Raw genomic sequence first — 18,155 nt, forward strand, 5'->3', positions numbered from 1 at the left:
TACTGGGCCAGAGCAAAGGCTAGGCATGTCCATCTACATATTCATAGTAACAAATGTCAAGCCTTAGTGTGTATGTGATCCATATATGATAATCATTGTAAGGGACTTACAGATCTCTACAGAAACAACCATAGCCAGTTAGAATGTAGACTGTGGTCTGACCATGAGGTTGAAGATCTTAGTACAGTTGGCTCCAGCAATGCTCCGACTTACTCCCTTGTGCTTCCTGCTCTATCTCCTTCAAAGGAGATTTGGCTTTAACATCTATTTATCTTTCTGGTCATTGCAACAGTCCTCTGTTCCCTGGTCAGAAATATATTTTTTAAGGTTTTCCAAGTTATTTATATACTGTAATAAAATATGCACCTTTCATTTAAACAAGTTTTTTTGAAGAGTTAAGAGATTGGACCACATTATCTGAAGGCATTAGTGACATGCTTTGTGTGTTGAGAGTGTTGATGCCTAAGGGAGTGCTCATGCTGGGTAAATTGTTCAGTACTGCAGAATGGTCAGGGAGCCAGTCTCCCTCAGAACAAATCAGGATAACCTTGAGCAAGTTAGTTAAACTTTCTGAGTCTTCATTTTCTTTTTTTTTTTTTTTTTTTTTGCGGTACGCGGGCCTCTCACCGCTGCGGCCCCTCCCATCGCAGAGCACAGGCTCCTGACGCGCAGGCTCAGCGGCCATGGCTCACGGGCCCAGCCACTCTGCTGCACGTGGGATCTTCCTGGACCGGGGCACGAACCCGTGTCCCCTGCATCGGCAGGTGGACTCTCAACCACTGTGCCACCAGGGAAGCCCTAAAAGAGTACTATTAAACTTCTTATTTCTTGTTTCAGTTCTCTCATACAAAAACTATATCCTCAAATATAAAGAAAGACTTAATTATCCTGAAATCAGAGTGCATTTTAGTTTGATTATGGCTTGTCTACATGCAAGATACAAAGTATATAATTGAGACAATCATCTAAATAATTAAGGGCAAATAATAATTTTGTCTTAAATATACAAACAATTATCCAGTTAGGGAAGCACAAAATTAGACAGCCAAATGAGATTCTTAAGTGATATTTTGATGATTTAAGTGTAAATGAATCACAAACATTAGTATTAAATTTCCTCTGAAAGAATTTTGTGTTTAAAATCTATGGAGAAGTATACTTGGCAGAGTATATTTTGAGTTTTGTTAAAACCAAAGGCACATGAAAATGGTTTGAGATAGTTTGCTGAAACAAAATCTCGGTCTCCACATATAGAAAGTGTGCAACTAAAGTAGCTAGCTGGTGGTTTGAAGATACAAATATATTTGTCAGAAATTCCCTGACCATTACCCAGTCATTTATTCATGATTTAAGTGAATGTTGTTTGAACCCCTACTATGTGTTAGTCATTGTGCGGGGTTCTACATCTATAAAGGAGAACAAGAAAGTCTTGCCTTTCACCTGTTAGGGCTTATAGGTTCTTGAGGAAGTTAATTGGTAATAATGCCACTCCTCAACTCTCTGTAGTGGAGAGGGGACTTCACCTCCACTCCAAGGATAGAAAGTTTAGAAAGATCATCTGATCTTTCTTTCTGTCCTTTCTCTGGAAATCAAGGGACTGCCTCTCTTATGAATTGCATTTTATCTATTGAGAAAATAGATTAGGAGTTGAGGTGTAAGGGAGGAATGGCTTGAAGAAGGAATGGTTACTATTGCCATGTGACTCACTTGCTTCTCTCCTATTAGTAGTTAGGGAAGGAAGGAGAGAACTCAACTCTTGATTCAATGCCCAGTTGTGTGATTTACTAAATAGCATTCGCAACCTAGTTGACTTTTCTGGATGGAGATGTTTGCAAGGATAGTGTCAAGGAAGGGGAAGTTTAGAAGTGATGGATCAGAGAGTAGAGGAGAAAGAAGGAAGCAGTGGCTAGTAGAGGAGGACGTATAAAGACCTGTGAGTTGGAGTCTAATGAAATTGAAAAGATCTATGGGAAAGTCAGAAAACTGTGGTCTCAAGAGTAGATAGAGGGCATTTCCAGTTTCAGAAGTGGAGCATTTCTGGGTATGTCCATGAGAAGGATAACAAGTGGAGTAAAGAAGATAAGTTCAAAGATGATTCTGTTTAGGTTTGGATGAGTCATGCAGTAGATGATGACATTACTCACAATAGCAGGAAATAAATGGTTTCAACAGGTGCCAAAGATTTTATTGAATCAAGGGAAATGACCAGGAGGATAATAGAAGATAATGTCAGAATTGAGTAAAGAGTGTATAGTCAATTGGGGGGAATACCCTGGTGGTTCAGTGGTTAGGACTCTGCGCTTCCACTGCAGGGGGCATGGGTTCAATCCCTGGTCAGGGAACTAAGATCCTGCATGCCATGCAGCATGGCCAAAAAAAAAAAAAAAAAAGAAAAAGAATGTATGGTCAATTGGCAAGAGCTTCAAGGGAACAGATGTATTATTTGTTTGTTTGTTTATATGAAGATGAGGGACTCATGAGCTGAAAGTTGTTTGGAAACCCCAAAATATGTGGTGTGTTGGAAAAAGAGATTCTACACTTTGGAAAACAGGGAGAACTTATGGAAAGAGTCGGTGTCCAGTTAAGTCAGTCTGAAAGAAATGATCAATTGGGAACAAGTGGTATAGGGGAATTTGTTTAACTAATAGGCAGAGAAGTCCATGTAATGAATGTAGGGAGTAGTAAGGTCTTTGTGGTTTGGGTCTTGAACTAGACTATTAAGTCCCAAATTTACTTTTACTTTAATATCAGGGGAATAAAATCACTAGAGCTCCTTAGCCTGTAATAACCAACATATTGCCTCAATTTACTTCATTTTATAGGTATAAATCTTGCACGAATATCCTGTTCTCAGTATATCATCTGATTTTCAAATGTCTTGGGTTTACTAAAAGCCTAAGTGCATTTTGCCAAGAAAATATCATGAGATTTTAGGCATGTTTATTTTTAGGAGAAATACAGTCCTTGTGTTTATGATTCATTTACACTTAAATAAAAATATTGCTAAGTGAAATCTGCGGTACATCCAAGTTAGTTCTTGTCATTTATGTATCTTTTTAAAAGAAGTTTTCTCTAAGTTACGTAGCTATGAAGATTAAACCATATCTAATTTGGAAAGTTAAGAGGTATGACTTGTCAGTTTAGGAAGTGACACAACCACATCGAACCTACACCACTAGAAGGGACTTTAGGAATCATTTAATCTCTTTATTATAAAAGAAGAAACTGAGACGCAGTGGGGTCACCTGACATACCTGTAATCACATGCAACTTAGGGAAGAACCAAACCAAATAATTTAGGTGGTTTTAATTAATGTTTCATTTAGAGCACATGAGCACTTAGCATAATAGGTGCCAAATGTTCAATGAACAGATCAGTGTCCCTGGGACACCACCTAGCAGATAAATGTGCTCTAGTTTGCCATTTGGCATATTTATTATCATCAAATGAGGGGCCTAATGGGCTTTGTACCAAATTGCCTTATCAGGCACAATTACTGGCCTCTAGAAAATGTGAACTCAAAAATAACAAAGTGAATGAAGTGTTCAAATGTTAAAGAGATTTATTAGATTAATATATAAAGATATGTGTCATTTTTTGTGGCTACTAATAGGAGAATGTCTATGAATCAGAATGTATACATTACAATAAATAAGTGAAATACAACTGTTTATTACAAGTTCATGGAAAATGTTTATGGAAGAGAAGGATTTGAAAAGCTTTTTCATTAGGCAGTACTGCTCAAGGAAACATTCTGTGGAATCTTTGAGCAAACTGAAGATCTTAGAGCAAGAGGGAGAATTTAAGGAAGTGGACTTAATGAGGAGGTTTACTGCCAGGAAGCAAAGTATGGTGAAGGACCATAGGGTTACAGTGTGAAAATGAGCTAATGGCAAGAAGAAATGTTTCGGGAACTCTAGAAAAGGATTAGAACTTGAACAGAAAGATTTTAATGGTATGATACAGAGGTTTAGCTGTGTGACCTTGGACAAGTTACTTAATTTTAAATATTGTTTTTTTGAGATAATCTTAAAAATGCAGATAATCATACCTCTTTCAGAAGGATTAAATTAAATAATGTTTACTCACTCTACATACAGATCAAATTGAGCCTGGAGATGAGAAGTGCAATGAGATACTGAATTCTTGTGGGTTCTGTCCTTAGTTAAGAGGTGCTACTACAGTTCCTTTTTAACTGTAGATCTCAATCAGAGAATTTTCATACGTAATCATTTTCCTTAGGCCTTTTCGTTTCTGGGAGCAGTTTTTCTATGTGAACTATATTTCACCTGGAATGTTTTAAGGATAAAGTAAGCAAGAGTTATGCATGATAACCGTATTAGAGTGATCCTGACCACTTCCTTGGTGATACATGCTAGATTAGTAGAGTGTAGGTGAGAATGAGGCTATCCTGATGACCTGTTTCTACATGTGTGTTGTGCTAGGAAAAGCACTAGACATAGAGTTGGAAGACCTAGGTTTAAAGAAGAAGCCTGCTTCTGCCACTTGCTAGCTGCATGACTTTGAATCTAATATTTCTGAGTCCTCTATAAAATAGAGATAATAATACGAACCACAAGTGTTGCAGAAATTAGATGACATAGTATATTACAAAAAACCTAGCACAATGCCTGACATTCAGCCAAATCTTAACACATATCCCTTTTCTCCCCCTTCATCCTATTGTTTAATTAAAGCAATCCTCAGATTCTTTAAAGAAGAACATATAAAGCCAAAAAAAGGTGGAGAGGGAGAAATACTTTTCTCTTAATCATCTAAGGGAACAGGAAAAGGAAGCTCATCAAAAAACAATTCACGAAGGACTATCAGTTATTCTCATTACATGTTAAAAAATTACAAACATTTTATACTTTGTAAACTTTAAATAATCTAAAGCTGTCTGATGATGGGTGTAACACTTTGGAATAGTACTTAAAATCACATCATAATTGGGTAACAGAGTCAAGTTGAATGTTGGAAAATCAGATTCTCTTCCAGCCCTGTAATTTTGTGAAATGATACCACAGAGAAATGGAAAGAAATGAAATTTATATATGACATGGGCATGGTAATACAGCATAGTGAGTAATCAAGTATCATAACATCATAGAAAGACATTACTGGAATCTTTTAAATTTCTGCAGTGCCTTCTTAACCACCGAGCTGAAAGTGTCTGTCCTGTTGTCTACATCACTTCCGTCAAATGTGGGGCTGTTTGGAAATCTAGCCTTAGGAGTGCAATCCTTTCAGATGGCTTTGCCATCGTCACTTACTCACCATGTCACTTCCACTAAGTAGGGATTCAGCTCTGCATATAAGCCTGAAACTAAGTTATTGGTTGATTAATTGACAGGTAGCAGGCGAGATTTGTTTTTCAGTTAAGTAAACATCATATGGTTTCTTAGACATATGCATGACAGGATCAAAAACTTTATTTCCAACACTTGGCAAGATGTAATTTACATGTTATCTGGATAATTACAGACGAATGGCCTTTGAAGAATTAGATTGTTTTGGATGATTCAATTCTGAAGTCAAATCTCTAAGAGAACGAACAGTGTGAGGTAGTGAGCTTTTTCTTTGCACCCATAAATCCCATTGATTTAATTCGGTGCTCACTGATATGACTCTATCAAAAAGGCAAAATTCAAACAGTATGTATGCTATCTTACGTTCAAATAGAAGTGCTCCTAAACTGAAACTAGCAAATTCATAGAGAATAAGAACATGTCCAATGTTGTGTGTGTATCACATAATTACAAAAAAGAAATTAAAAAATCCCCAGTAGCTAGACTTTGCATTCCTCATAAACACTGGCCTATAAAATCCTTGCGGGAAGGATTTCTGACCCACCTTTTTTTGCATCCATTATGTAGAGTGCAAAAATTTTTATTCTAGTGTCAGATACTGCAACACTGCAGTGAAAATTGTTCTTAAGTAATTTTTCTGTCAAATATTAAGTGAAGTCTCATTTCCTTCTGATCTAACTTTAACTTAAAGTAACACTTAAATGTGGTAGGTATAATAGTCTTTCATTGGCACTTGAGGTCTATACTTTTACAGTCTCATACAAGATTCACCTTTGTTCTTTGGACATAGTCCCCATTTGAGGATAAAGCTTCATATGTTTTATAATCTGTCTATTGGTAAAGTACAAGCCTCCACTTTTTTATTCAGGTCACATTTTTTAAAAGACATGCTATTTGTTAGATATTCTGCTAGAAATCGGCAGTTCATTGGTGAGCAACCTACCTAAGGCTCTGGCCCTTAAGAGCTTAATAAGTCAGAGGGCAACTAGAAAATCCAGCAGGCTTGGAATTGTCTGAAGAAAGCAGAAATAATAGTGGGTGATACTTATCAAAAGCTTCCTATGTACTAGGCACTATTTTAAGTAATTAACAGTTAACTATTTTCATCCTAACAGTAACCTTAAGTCAGTGTAATTATTATCTTCATTTTGTCTATGAGGAAGTTGAGTCACAGAGAAGTGAAGTCCCCAGCTAGTAAGTGTTGGTTCTGGGATTTGAATCCTGGAAGCCTGGCTCCAGGGTATGTCATTTTAACAACTCATGACACTGCCTCAGAAAGAGAAAGTGATTTCATGCAGCTTATTTTTCTTATAGCTAAGGTAAGAAAGAAAAGTAGTTGGAGATATGTATATATATATTTGCGTGTGTGTGTGTGTGTGTTTGACAAGAGAAATAATATGCTGAGATATTTTTTTCCTGGAACAAATCTTGAGTATGAATTAATAACATGAGGTTTGCCTAAAGCATATTATGTGACACACTGGAGAATGGCTCTAACTTTAATACCATAAGAGATACAGAAATGCTGTTTAACCAAATAGTTCTTATAGTAGCACTTCAAACAAGCAGAGGGCATTGTATTCAGGCACTTTGCTTCCTGAGGCTGCATAGTATGAGGATAGTACTGGGACAATCTAGATTATGAGAAAACAAATACATTATTAGACTGTCTCTCTGAAATATCAGGTGTTTTAGGATTGTACGGGTGCTGGATTTCATTCCATTTACAAGCAAACCCTCTCATTAATACCTTAATTATACATATTCTATATTGCTGACTACCACGAGAACCAAGTAAGAGAGAGGCAAAAGGGACCTTCAGTGTGGGAAGTTGAACAGGTAGACTATTACCTCCTGCACAGAAAAAAGGCCAACTCCCTCAAAGATGGGAAATCAGTAGCATCCTTTGCTTCTTTCTACAAGCCTTTGTAGGCCAGGCCTTATGCTAGATGTTGGGTGTACAGAAATAAATATGATACAATTTCAAAAAGCCTCCAATATTAAGGAAAGCCAACAATCATTTTTCTAAAAAGTTTTACATTGTTTCAAACACTTACACTAGTTATTGGTTAAGAACTGAAAGTTCTTACATCACAGCACGTGACTTTACCCCAGGGTTCCTCAATCTCAGCACTAATGACATTTGGACCGGATAATTCTTCATTGTGGGGGGCTGTCCTGTGCATTATAGGATTTTTAGCAGCATTCCTGGCCTCTACCAATTAGATACCAGTACTACCGCCACCTCCAGTTGTGACAACCAAAAGTGTCTTCAGGTATTACTTGTGGTTGAGAACCACTACTTTAATCTGAAAATATTTTAATTGCAAGATATTGGGCCCCCTAAAATGACAGTTACAATATGCAAATATAGGGAACTAAAACATATAATTTACTGTTTACTATTATTTTAGACCAACCACTTAAAACATTAGCAAATGCTTAATCCAAATATAGAAGCCAGAGTCTTTATTCAGGGTGAAATTTTCTCCTGGGAATATCATTCCTTTCTCACTAATCATGATTATTACAAAGACCTGAAAATTCTTAATCCCAACTACTAACGTCCTGAATTATTCTTCTAGCTCCTCAATTCAGATAGATTAGAGGAGGTATAGATGGTGTCACACACCCAATATCTGATTAGACTGAGCTGGGATCACCCATTAAATACATGTTTCTGTTTCCCATAACTGTAAAACATGTGTCCAAAGGTCTAGTAAGATAGCATACCGCTTATAAACTCTTTGTAAAACATAGTAAACACTCAACGAACAATTATTTAATATTTATTTTAATTTAATCATTTACTCCTTGCCTTTTTTCAAAAAAGATATAAGGCAGGTTTCAAAAAACATGTACTATAAACAGATAAAGAAAAGAAATGAGTTATTAGAAAAAGGGAAAGCAGTGCTATGAAAAATGAGTTAAACTGCAGCATGAGGTCAGCATTCAAGTTCATATTCTCTCAGTTGCCAACGAAAGGCAACAAATTTGACTTTTAGCGGACAGAGCAAAGAGGAAACCAAAACCAGTTACATGATTCAGAGTCTCAAAATAAAGACAAATTAGTTGCTCCAGAGAGGTTCAACTATTTCTGTTACTCAGCCAGAGAGAAATTTTACCTGCAGATTCTCCTAAAGGAGGCAAGGTGGTGTCCTGAACCATAGCTTCAACTATATTCACATAATAATAGATATAATAATGAGCTTTAAAAGGCAGTGTCTTATACAGGCTTTCAATGTTAGGTGATGGTGTAATGTCAAAGTTCAGCTTAATGAAAAATTATCAGTACTGCATTAAAACAATGAGTAGTTAAATTGTTTGGTTTAACAATGCTGGCTTGGATGAAGTTAACTGCAAATAAGTTTGGAGGACGGCAGTACTGACCATCTCAGGAATTCACTATTTTTAATAATTGTTTCAACTGATTTTTGCTAAGTTGTGAGTGGCTATGAGGTAGAAGTTATACTGTCTAAGAAGTACTCGGAATGTAGGTACTTTACGTTACAAGTTATTTTCACATTTATATTCTTTTTTTTTTGCGGTACGCGGGCCTCTCACTGTTGTGGCCTCTCCCATTGTGGAGCACAGGCTCCGGACGCACAGGCTCAGCGGCCATGGCTCACGGGCCCAGCCGCTCTGCGGCATGTGGGATCCTCCCGGACCGGGGCACAAACCTGTGTCCCCTGCATCGGCAGGCGGACTCTCAACCAGTGCGCCACCAGGGAAGCCCCATATTTATATTCTTAACAGTTAGCCACACTGCGAGGACTAATATGCTCCTTCAGAATCTATGGCCTACCAAGGCAATGTGCCTGAAAAGAAAGTTACCTCACATCTGCCTAATATTTGGCTAAGGTAGGCCTTTGGAATGGGAAAAGAATTTTCTAAAAAGTATAACCAAAACCCAGAACAACCCCCCCACCCCCCAAAAAAGAGCTTAAGGCTTTAAAAGTTCCATGTCATAAAAATTGGTTACACTAGTTTAAACCTGAACAGTTTTAAAGAAGACATAACTATAAACAACCATTTTTTTCCAAAAAATAATATTGGTAAAGCATCAGCAGAATATGTATCTTTGAGCTATGGATCTTCCTGACATATCTTGCAATGTGAATTTGTGTGGAAGATATAAAACGGCCGCAAATTCTTTGCTCCTCTTCCCACTGAAACGTGATGTCAAAGTCCTTCCTCTTGTGTCTAATCAGGTCTTCATGTCTGTTTCGACTGATAGAAGACTTGAGAAGTGACATTCTTAGACACCTGAGGTTAGGTCATAAGAAGTCTTGCAGCTTCCACCTGGGCTCCCTTGGAATGCTCCTTTTGGGATCCCTGAGCTGCCTTATATAAAAACCCTGACTACCGATAGACTCCATGCTGGAGAGGCCATGTCTAAGACTGGCCTCAGCAGACCTTAGCCTTCCAGCCATTTCTCCCAAGGAATCAGACTTGAAAGTGAAGCTGTCATGACTCTTCAGAGTAGCCCAATCTGTCAGTAACATGTGGAAGGGAGAATTATTCAGCCAATCTCTAACTGAATTCATGACTGACAAATGTGAGATATCATGAAATGGTATAGTCAAGCCACTATATTCTGAGGGAGTTAACAATAGATAACAGGAACAACTTATCAACATAAATACAAACAGGATTTGACCAGTCATGTATCTGTAAGCCAGCTGAATTCAAAGAGGCAGCATGTCTACTAAAATTGATAATTTGGGTTTTGACTCATTGATACCCTTTTATTATTGAAGAAGACTAATGTTCCCCTTTGATGGTCCCTTTTGGTTCATAGTCAGGGCTTTGATAAAAGTCCCTTCCTCCCTCCCTCCCTCCCTCCTTTCTTTCTTTCTTTTTTAAAATATTTATTTATTTATTTAATGTATTTTGGATGTGCCGGGTCTTCATTGGAGCACACGAGATCTTCGTTGCAGCGTGCGGGATCCTTAGTTGTGGCATGCGGGCTCTTAGTTGTAGCATGTGGACTCTTAGTTCTGGTGATTCAGTGGGGAAGACTCTGCACTCCCAATATAGGGAGCCCGGGTTTGATCCCTGGTCGTTGAACTAGATCTTGCATGCATGCTGCAACTAAGAGTTCACATGTGCAAATAAGAGTCTGCATGCCGCAACTAAGAAGCCCACGTGTGTCAGCTAAGAAGCCTGCATGCCACAACTAGGAGTCTTCCCTTCTTTCTTAATTAATTCTTAATTAAGAATTTCCCTCCAGGGCTTCCCTGGTGGCGCAGTGGTTAAGAATCTACCTGCCAGTGCAGAGGACACAGGTCTGATCCCTGGTCTGGCAAGATCCCACATACCGCAGAGCAACTAAGCCCATGCGGCGCGACTACTGAGCCTGCACTGTAGAGCCTGCAAGCCACAACTACTGATTGCACATGCCCTAACTACTGAAGCCCGTGCACCTAGAGCCCATGCTCCACAACAAAGAGAAGCCACCACAATGAGAAGCCCATGCACCGCAAGGAAGACTAGCCCCCGCTTGCTGCAGCTAGAGAAAGCCCACGTGCAGCAACAGACCCAATGCAACCAAAAATTAATTAATTAAAAAAAAAGAATTCCCCTCTTTTTCTTCCTTCCTCCCTGCCTCCTTTCCTTCCTTCTTTCCTTCTTCCTTCTTCCTTCCTTTCTTCCTTTTTTGTTAGGTTCTGCTTGGAAAAAGAAATTATGCCAAATCTGACTCTTACTATTTGAGGCTTTATAATGAAGATCATGCATATATATGATGGTCACTTTTACATAAACAAGCCTGAAGGTAGTCTAAATATAAAAATGTTAAAGAATTGAAAAATATTTATTTTTTTGTTGTTGTTTTTTTCTTTTCAACTATTTCTTTTTAAAAATTTTCATTTTTGTATTGCAATATAGTTGATTTACAATGTTGTGTTAGTTTCAGGTGTATAGGAAAGTGATTCAGTTATACATATATCTGTTCTTTTTCAGATTCTTTTCCCACATAGGTTACTACAGAATACTGAGTAGAGTTCCCTGTGCTATACAGTAGGTGCTTGTTGATTATTTTATATATAGTAGTTTGTATATGTTAATCCTAAACTCCTAATTTATCCCTCCCCCCTACCTTTCCCCATTGGTGACCATAGTTTGTTTTCAAAGTCTATAAGTCTGTTTCTGTTTTGTAAATGAGCTCATTTGTATCATTTAAAAAATGATACAAATTTCACATGTAAGTGATATAATACAATATTTGTCTTTCTCTGTGTGACTTACTTCACTTAGTATGATATTCTCTAGGTCCATCCATGTTGCTTCAAAAGGTATTATTTCATTCTTTTTTATGCCTAAGTAATATTCCATTGCATATATGTACCACATCTTTATCCATTCATCTGTTGATGGACATTTAGGTTGCTTCCATATCTTGGCTATTGTAAATAGTGATGCAGTGAACATTGGGGTGCATGTATCATTTCAAATTATGGTTTTCTCTGGATATATGCCCAGGAGTGGGATTTCTGGATGATAACGGTAGTTCTATTTTTAGGTTTATAAGAAACCTCCATACTGTTCTTCATAGTGGCTGTACCAGTTTACATTCCCACCAACAGTGTAGCAGGGTTCCCTTTCCTCCACACCCTCTTCAGCATTTATTGTTTGTAGACTTTTTGATGATGACCATTCTGACCAGAGTGAGGTGATACCTCATTGTAGTTTTGATTTGCATTCTCTAATACTTAGCAGTGTTGAGCATCTTTTCATGTGCTTTTTGGCCATCTGTATGTCTTCTTTGGAGAAATGTCTATTTAGGTCTTCTGCCCATTTTTTGATTGGGTTGTTTGGTTTTTTGATATAGAGCTGCATGAGCTGTTTGTATATTTTGGAGATTAATCCCTTGTAGGTCACAGTGTTTGAAAATATTTTCTCCCATTCTGTAGGTTGCATTTCCATTTTGTTTATGGTTTCCTTCGTTGTGCAAAAGCTTTTAATTAGGTCCCATTTGTTTATTTTTTTATTTTCATTACTCTAGAAGGTGGATCCAAAAAGATATTGCTGCGATTTATGTCAGAGAGTGTTCTGCCTTTCTTGGAAGGGTTTTATAGTATCTGGTCTTACATTTAAGTTTTTAATCCATTTTGAGTTTATTTTTGTATATGGTATTAGATAATGTTCTAATTTCATTCTTTACATGTAGCTGTCCAGTTTTTCCAGCATCACTTATTGAAAAGCCTATCTTCCCTCCATTGTATGTTCTTGTTTCCTTTGTCATAGATTAACTGACTGTAGGTGTGTGCGTTTATTTCTGGGCTCTCTGTCCTATTCCATTGATCTATAAGTCTGTATTTATGCCAGTACCATACTGTTTTGATTACTGTAGCTTTGTGGTATAGTCTGAAGTCAGGGAGCCTGATTCCTCCAGCTGTGTTCTTCTTTATCAAGATTGTTTTGGCTATTTGGGGTCTTTTGTGTTTCCATACAAATTGTGAGGTTTTTTTGTTCTGTATCTGTAAAGATTTCCATGGTAAAAAAAAAAAAAAGATTTCCATGGTAATTTGATAGGGATTGCATTGAACCTGTAGATTGCCTTGGGAAGTATAGTCATTTTGACAATATTGATTCTTTCAATCCAAGAACATGGTAAATCTTTCCATCTGTTTGTGGCATCTTCAATTTCTTTCATCAGCATTTTATACTTTTCAGAGTACAAGTTTTTTGCCTCCTTAGGTAGATTTATTCCAAGGTATGATTTTTCTTTTTTGATGCGATGGTAAATGATATTGTTTCCTTAATTTCTCTTTCTGACCTTTCGTTGTTAATGTATAGAAATGCAACAGATTTCTGTATATTAATTTTGTATCCTGCAACTTTACCAGATTCATTGATGACCTCTAGTAGCTTTCTGGTAGCATCTTTAGGATTTCCTATGTATAATATCATGTCATCTGCAAACAGTGACTGTTTTACATCTTCTTTTCCAATTTGGATTTCTTTTATTTCTTTTTCTTCTCTGATAGCTGTGGTTAGGACTTCCAAAATTATTTTGAATAAAAGTGGCGAGAGTAGACATCCTTGTCTTGTTTCTGATCTTAGAGGAACAATGGCTTTTCACCAATGAGTATGATATTAGCTGTAGGTTTGTCATATATGGCCTTTATTATGTTGAGGTAGGTTCCCTCTAAGCCCACTTTCTGGAGAGTTTTTATCATAGATGGGTGTTGAATTTTGTCAAAAGTTTTTTCTCCATCCTTTGAGATGATCATATGGTTTTTATTCTTCAACTTGTTAATGTGGTGTATCACATTGATTGATTTTCATATATTGGAGAATTCTTGCACCCCTGGGTTAAATCCCACTTGATCGTGGTGTATGATCCTTTTAATGTATTGTTGGATTTGGTTTGCTAGTATTTGGTTGAGGATTTTTGCATCTATGTTCATCAGTGATATTGGCCTGTAATTTTCTTTTTTCTGATATCTTTGTCTGGTTTTCATATCAGGGCAGTGGTGGCCTCATAGAATGAGTTTGGGAGTGTTCCTTCCTCTGTAATTTTTTGGAATAGTTTCAGAAGGATAGGTGTTAACTCTTCTCTAAATGTTTGATAGAATTTGCCTGTGAAGCCATCTGGTCCTGGAATTTTGTTTGTTGGATGATTTTTAATCACAGTTTCAATTTCATTACCTGTCATTGGTCTGTTCACATTTTCTATTTCTTACTGGTTCAGTCTTGGAAGGTTATACCTTTCTAAGAATTTGTCCATTTCTTCCAAGTTGTCCATTTTATTGGCATACAGTTGCTTGTAGTAGTCTCTTATGATCCTTTGTATTTCTTTAGTGTCTGTTGTAACTTTTCACTTTTCATTTCTAATTTTATTGATTTGAGCCCTCTCCCTTTTTTTCTTGATGAGGCAGGCTAAAGGTTTATCAATTTTGTTTATCTTTTCAAAGAATCAGGTTTTAGTTTCATGGATCTTTTCCACTATTTTCCTGTCTATATTTCACTTACTTCTGTTCTGATCTTTATGATTTCTTCTACTAGTGTTAGGTTTTATTTGTTCTTCTTTATCTAGTTGCTTTAGCTGTAAGTTTAGGTGGTTTATTTGAGATTTTTCTTATTTCCTGACATAAGGTTTTATTGATATATAATTCCTTCTTAGAACCGCTTTTGCTGTGTCCCATAGGTTTTGGATCATCATGTTTTCATTGTCATTTGTCTCTAGGTATTTTTTTATTTCCTATTTGATTTCTTCAGTGATCCATTGGTTATTTAGTAGCATATTCTTTAGTCTCCACGTGTTTGTGTTTTTTACAGTTTTTTTTTTTCCTGTAGTTGATTTCTGATCTCATCGCATTCTTCAGAAAAGATGCTTGATATGACTTCTGTTTTCTTAATTTTACTAAGGCTTGCTTTGTGGCCCAGCATATGACCTATCCTGGAGAATATTCTTTGTGTACTTGAAAAGAATGTGTTTTCTGCTGTTTTTGGATAGAATGCGCTATAAATATCAATCAAGTCCATCTGATCTAATGTGTCATTTAAGGCCTATGTCTCCGTATTGATTTTCTGTCTGGATGATCTGTACATTGATGTAAATGGGGTATTAAAGTTCCCCATTATTATTGTGTTACTGTTGATTTCTCCTTTTTTGGCTGTTAGCATTTGCCTTATATATTGCTCCTATGTTGGGTACATATATATTTACAATTGTTATGTCAATGATCAAGGGTTGATCCATTGATCATTATATAGTGTCCTTCTTTGTCTCTTGTAACAGTCTTTATTGTAAAGTCTATTTTGTCTGATATGAGTACTGCTACTTCAGCTTTCTTTTGATTTCCATTTGCATGGAATACCTTTATCTATCCCCTCACTTTCAGTCTGTATCTAGATCTGAAGTAGGTCTCTTGTAGACAGCATACACAGGTCTTGTTTTTGTATCCATTCAGCCAGTCTGTGTCTTGTCTTTTGTTTGGAGCATTTAATCTGTCTACGTTTAAGGGAATTATCAATATGTATGTTCTTATTGCCATTTTGTTAATTGTTTTGGATTTGTTTTCTGGTCTTTTTTCTTCCCTTCCTCTTTTATTCTCTTCTGTTGTGATTTTATGACTATCTATAGTGTTGTGTTTGGATTGCTTTTTTTGTGTGTGTGTGTTTATCTATTGTAATTTTTGGTTTGTGGTTACCATGAGGTTTTGATATACCAGTCAATATATATACAAGATAGTTTTAAGTTGCTGGTCTCTTAATTTCAAATGCGTTTTCAATATTCTGCATTTGTACTATCCTCTTCTCACAATTGCTGGTTTTGAAATCATATGTGTGTGTATGATTTCCTACCTTTACTGTATGTTTGCCTTTACTGGTGAGTTTTCCCATTTGTAATTTTCTTGTTTGTAGCTGTGGCCTTTTCTTTTCCACCTACAGAAGTTCCTTTAGTGTGTGTTCTAAATATGGTTTGGTGTTGCTGAATTCTCTTAGCTTTTGCTTGTGTGTAAAACTTTTGATTTCTCTGTCAAATCTGAATGAGAGCCTTGCTGGATAGAGTATTGTTGGTTGTAGGTTTTTCCTTTCATCACTTTAAAATATAATGACACTCCCTTCTGACCTGCAGAGTTTTTATTGAAGAATCAGCTGATTACCTTATGGGAATTCCCTTGTATGTTATTTTTTGCTTTTCCCTTATTGCTTTTAATATTTTCTCTTTGCCTTTAATTTTTGTCAGTTTGATTAATATGTATCTCAGTGTATTCCTCCTTCATTACTCTGAATTCTTTTTCTGTAGATTGCCTATCTCCACTTCACTTAGTTGTTGTTCTGGAGTTTTATCTTAGTCCTTCATCTGCAACATACTTCTCTGCTGTCTTATTTTGTCTAACCTTCTTTGTTTGTGGTCTCTGTTCCACAGGCTGCAGGGTTATAGTTCCTCTTGATTCTAGTGTCTTCCCCCTGGTGGCTGAGGCTGTCTAGAGGTTTGTGCAGGCTTCCTAGTGGGAGGGACTGGTATCTGCCTACTGGTGTTTGGAGCTGGATCTTGTCCTTCTGGTGGGCAGGGGCACGTCAAGGGGTGTGTTTAGAAGCTGCTCTGGGCTTGGAATACTTTAGTTTGCCTTTGTGCTGATTGATGGGGCTGTGTGTTCCCTCCCTGTTGGTTGTGTGTCTTGAGGCCTCCCAGCACTGGAGCCTACAGGCTGTTGAGTGGCGCCAGGTCTTGGTGTCAAGATGGCAGCCTCCAGGAGAGCTCATGTCAATGAGTACTCCCTGCTACCTCCTCCAACAGAGAACTTGTGCCCACAGTGGGCCATAGCTGCCCGCTATGTCCCTAGGAGACACTCCACGACCAGCAGGTAGGTCTGGCCCAGGCTTCTATGAAGTTACAGCTTTTTCCCTGGGTCCTGATGTGCACGAGACCTTGTGTGTCCCCTATAAGAGTGGAGTTTCTATTTCCCCCAGTCTATGGAGTTACTGCGATGAAGCCCTGCTGGCCTTCAAAGCCAAATGCTCTGGGGGCTCCTCCTTTTGATGCCAGACCCCCAGGCTGGGGAGCCTGACTTGGGGTTCAGAACTCTCACTCCTGTTGGAGCACCTCTATGATATAATTATTTTCTAGTTTGTTGGCTGCCCAGCCTGCAGGAATGGGATCTGATTATGTTGCCAGTGTGCCCCTTCTCCCATCTCATTGTGGCTTCTTTTTGTCTTCAGATGTAGAATATCTTTTTTGGTAGTTTCCAGTCTTTTTTCTGATGGCTGTTCAGCAGTTGGTTGTGATTTTGGTGTTTATGTCAGAGGAGGTGCTCCCAAGTCCTTCTACTCCACCATCTTTTCTCCACCTCTTTCTTATTTTCTATACATTTTTAAAATTTATGGTGGGATTATTTTCATTCCATAAAAGCAGCTGACTGCATTTAGTTTCATGATAAATTCTGTTTCAAAGTGATTGTGAAAATTGAACATAGCGATTACCTGGCTGATATTTTTCTGCATCTTAGCTTTATATGTGTAATTGTGTTTATTTTGATGCTCCAGCTTGCTTTGATAAAAGACTTCTCCAAAAAATAACAGAATTTAAACAGTCTATGTGAACACCTCATATGAAAAAATTAAATGTGATTCTCTTGATTCATGTCTTAAATTGCTTATATTTTAAATTAAAATTTTTTTGATGCCTCTTGAGTCCCACCAACATATTTCAAATTGGTCTTTTCTTGACCCTACTTAATTATAAAAAAATGAGGATAGAATACCAATTTTTGCTGCCCTTTGGATTATGCATATCACTCAACTCTTAAACATTTTATATTTGAGAACTTAGGCTGGAGAATCTGTTCTGTCCTTTTCTTAGTCAGGCTGAATTTTTACTCCTTAAACACATACTACTTAAATTGCTTAAATACAAACTTGCCATGTGAAATTTAATGTAATTTTAAAATAGTTTTTAATGTATGTGTGTTATATGATAACATTACAACTGGCTTTATATTAGAAGTTGAGTCAATTATAAATACTTGAGAATTATAAATCATTCTTTACCATAGCTCATCAAATTAAATTATATCTCTACTGTGAAATAAGCTTACATGAATTAAGTTATAAATGATATTTTTGGTTTATGGGCAAGCACAATTAAAATTCCTTTCTATTAGTTATTTGTTGTGAGGTAGATGGACCTAGAGTCTGTCATACAGAGTGAAGTAAGTCAGAAAGAGAAAAACAAATACTGTATGCTAACACATATATATGGAATCTAAAAAAAAAAAGGTCATGAAGAACCTAGGGGCAAGTCGGGAATAAAGATGCAGACCTACTAGAGAATGGACTTGAGAAAACGGGGAGTGGGAAGGGTAAGCTGGGACAAAGTGAGAGAGTGGCAT

The 18,155-nt window shown here is 37.1% G+C and overlaps 1 protein-coding gene across 7 annotated transcripts in view; it reads left to right on the top strand.

Annotated features, from left to right (window-relative positions):
- ANGPT1 (angiopoietin 1) overlaps window positions 1–18,155 on the top strand; it is a 476,344-nt gene that overhangs the window by 54,279 nt on the left and 403,910 nt on the right. For 6 of the 7 annotated variants that reach the window (XM_079901385.1, XM_079901383.1, XM_079901384.1 and 3 more), the window contains one exon: window positions 11,275–11,331. The exons of the other annotated variant lie outside the window; for it this stretch is intronic. The gene's annotated coding sequence lies outside the window, so the exon portion shown is untranslated. The remainder of the gene's footprint in view (window positions 1–11,274; window positions 11,332–18,155) is intronic. 7 annotated transcript variants of the gene reach the window in all.

Source organism: Stenella coeruleoalba, assembly GCF_951394435.1.
Source record: "Stenella coeruleoalba genome assembly, chromosome: 17".
Taxonomy (NCBI): Eukaryota; Metazoa; Chordata; class Mammalia; order Artiodactyla; family Delphinidae; genus Stenella; species Stenella coeruleoalba.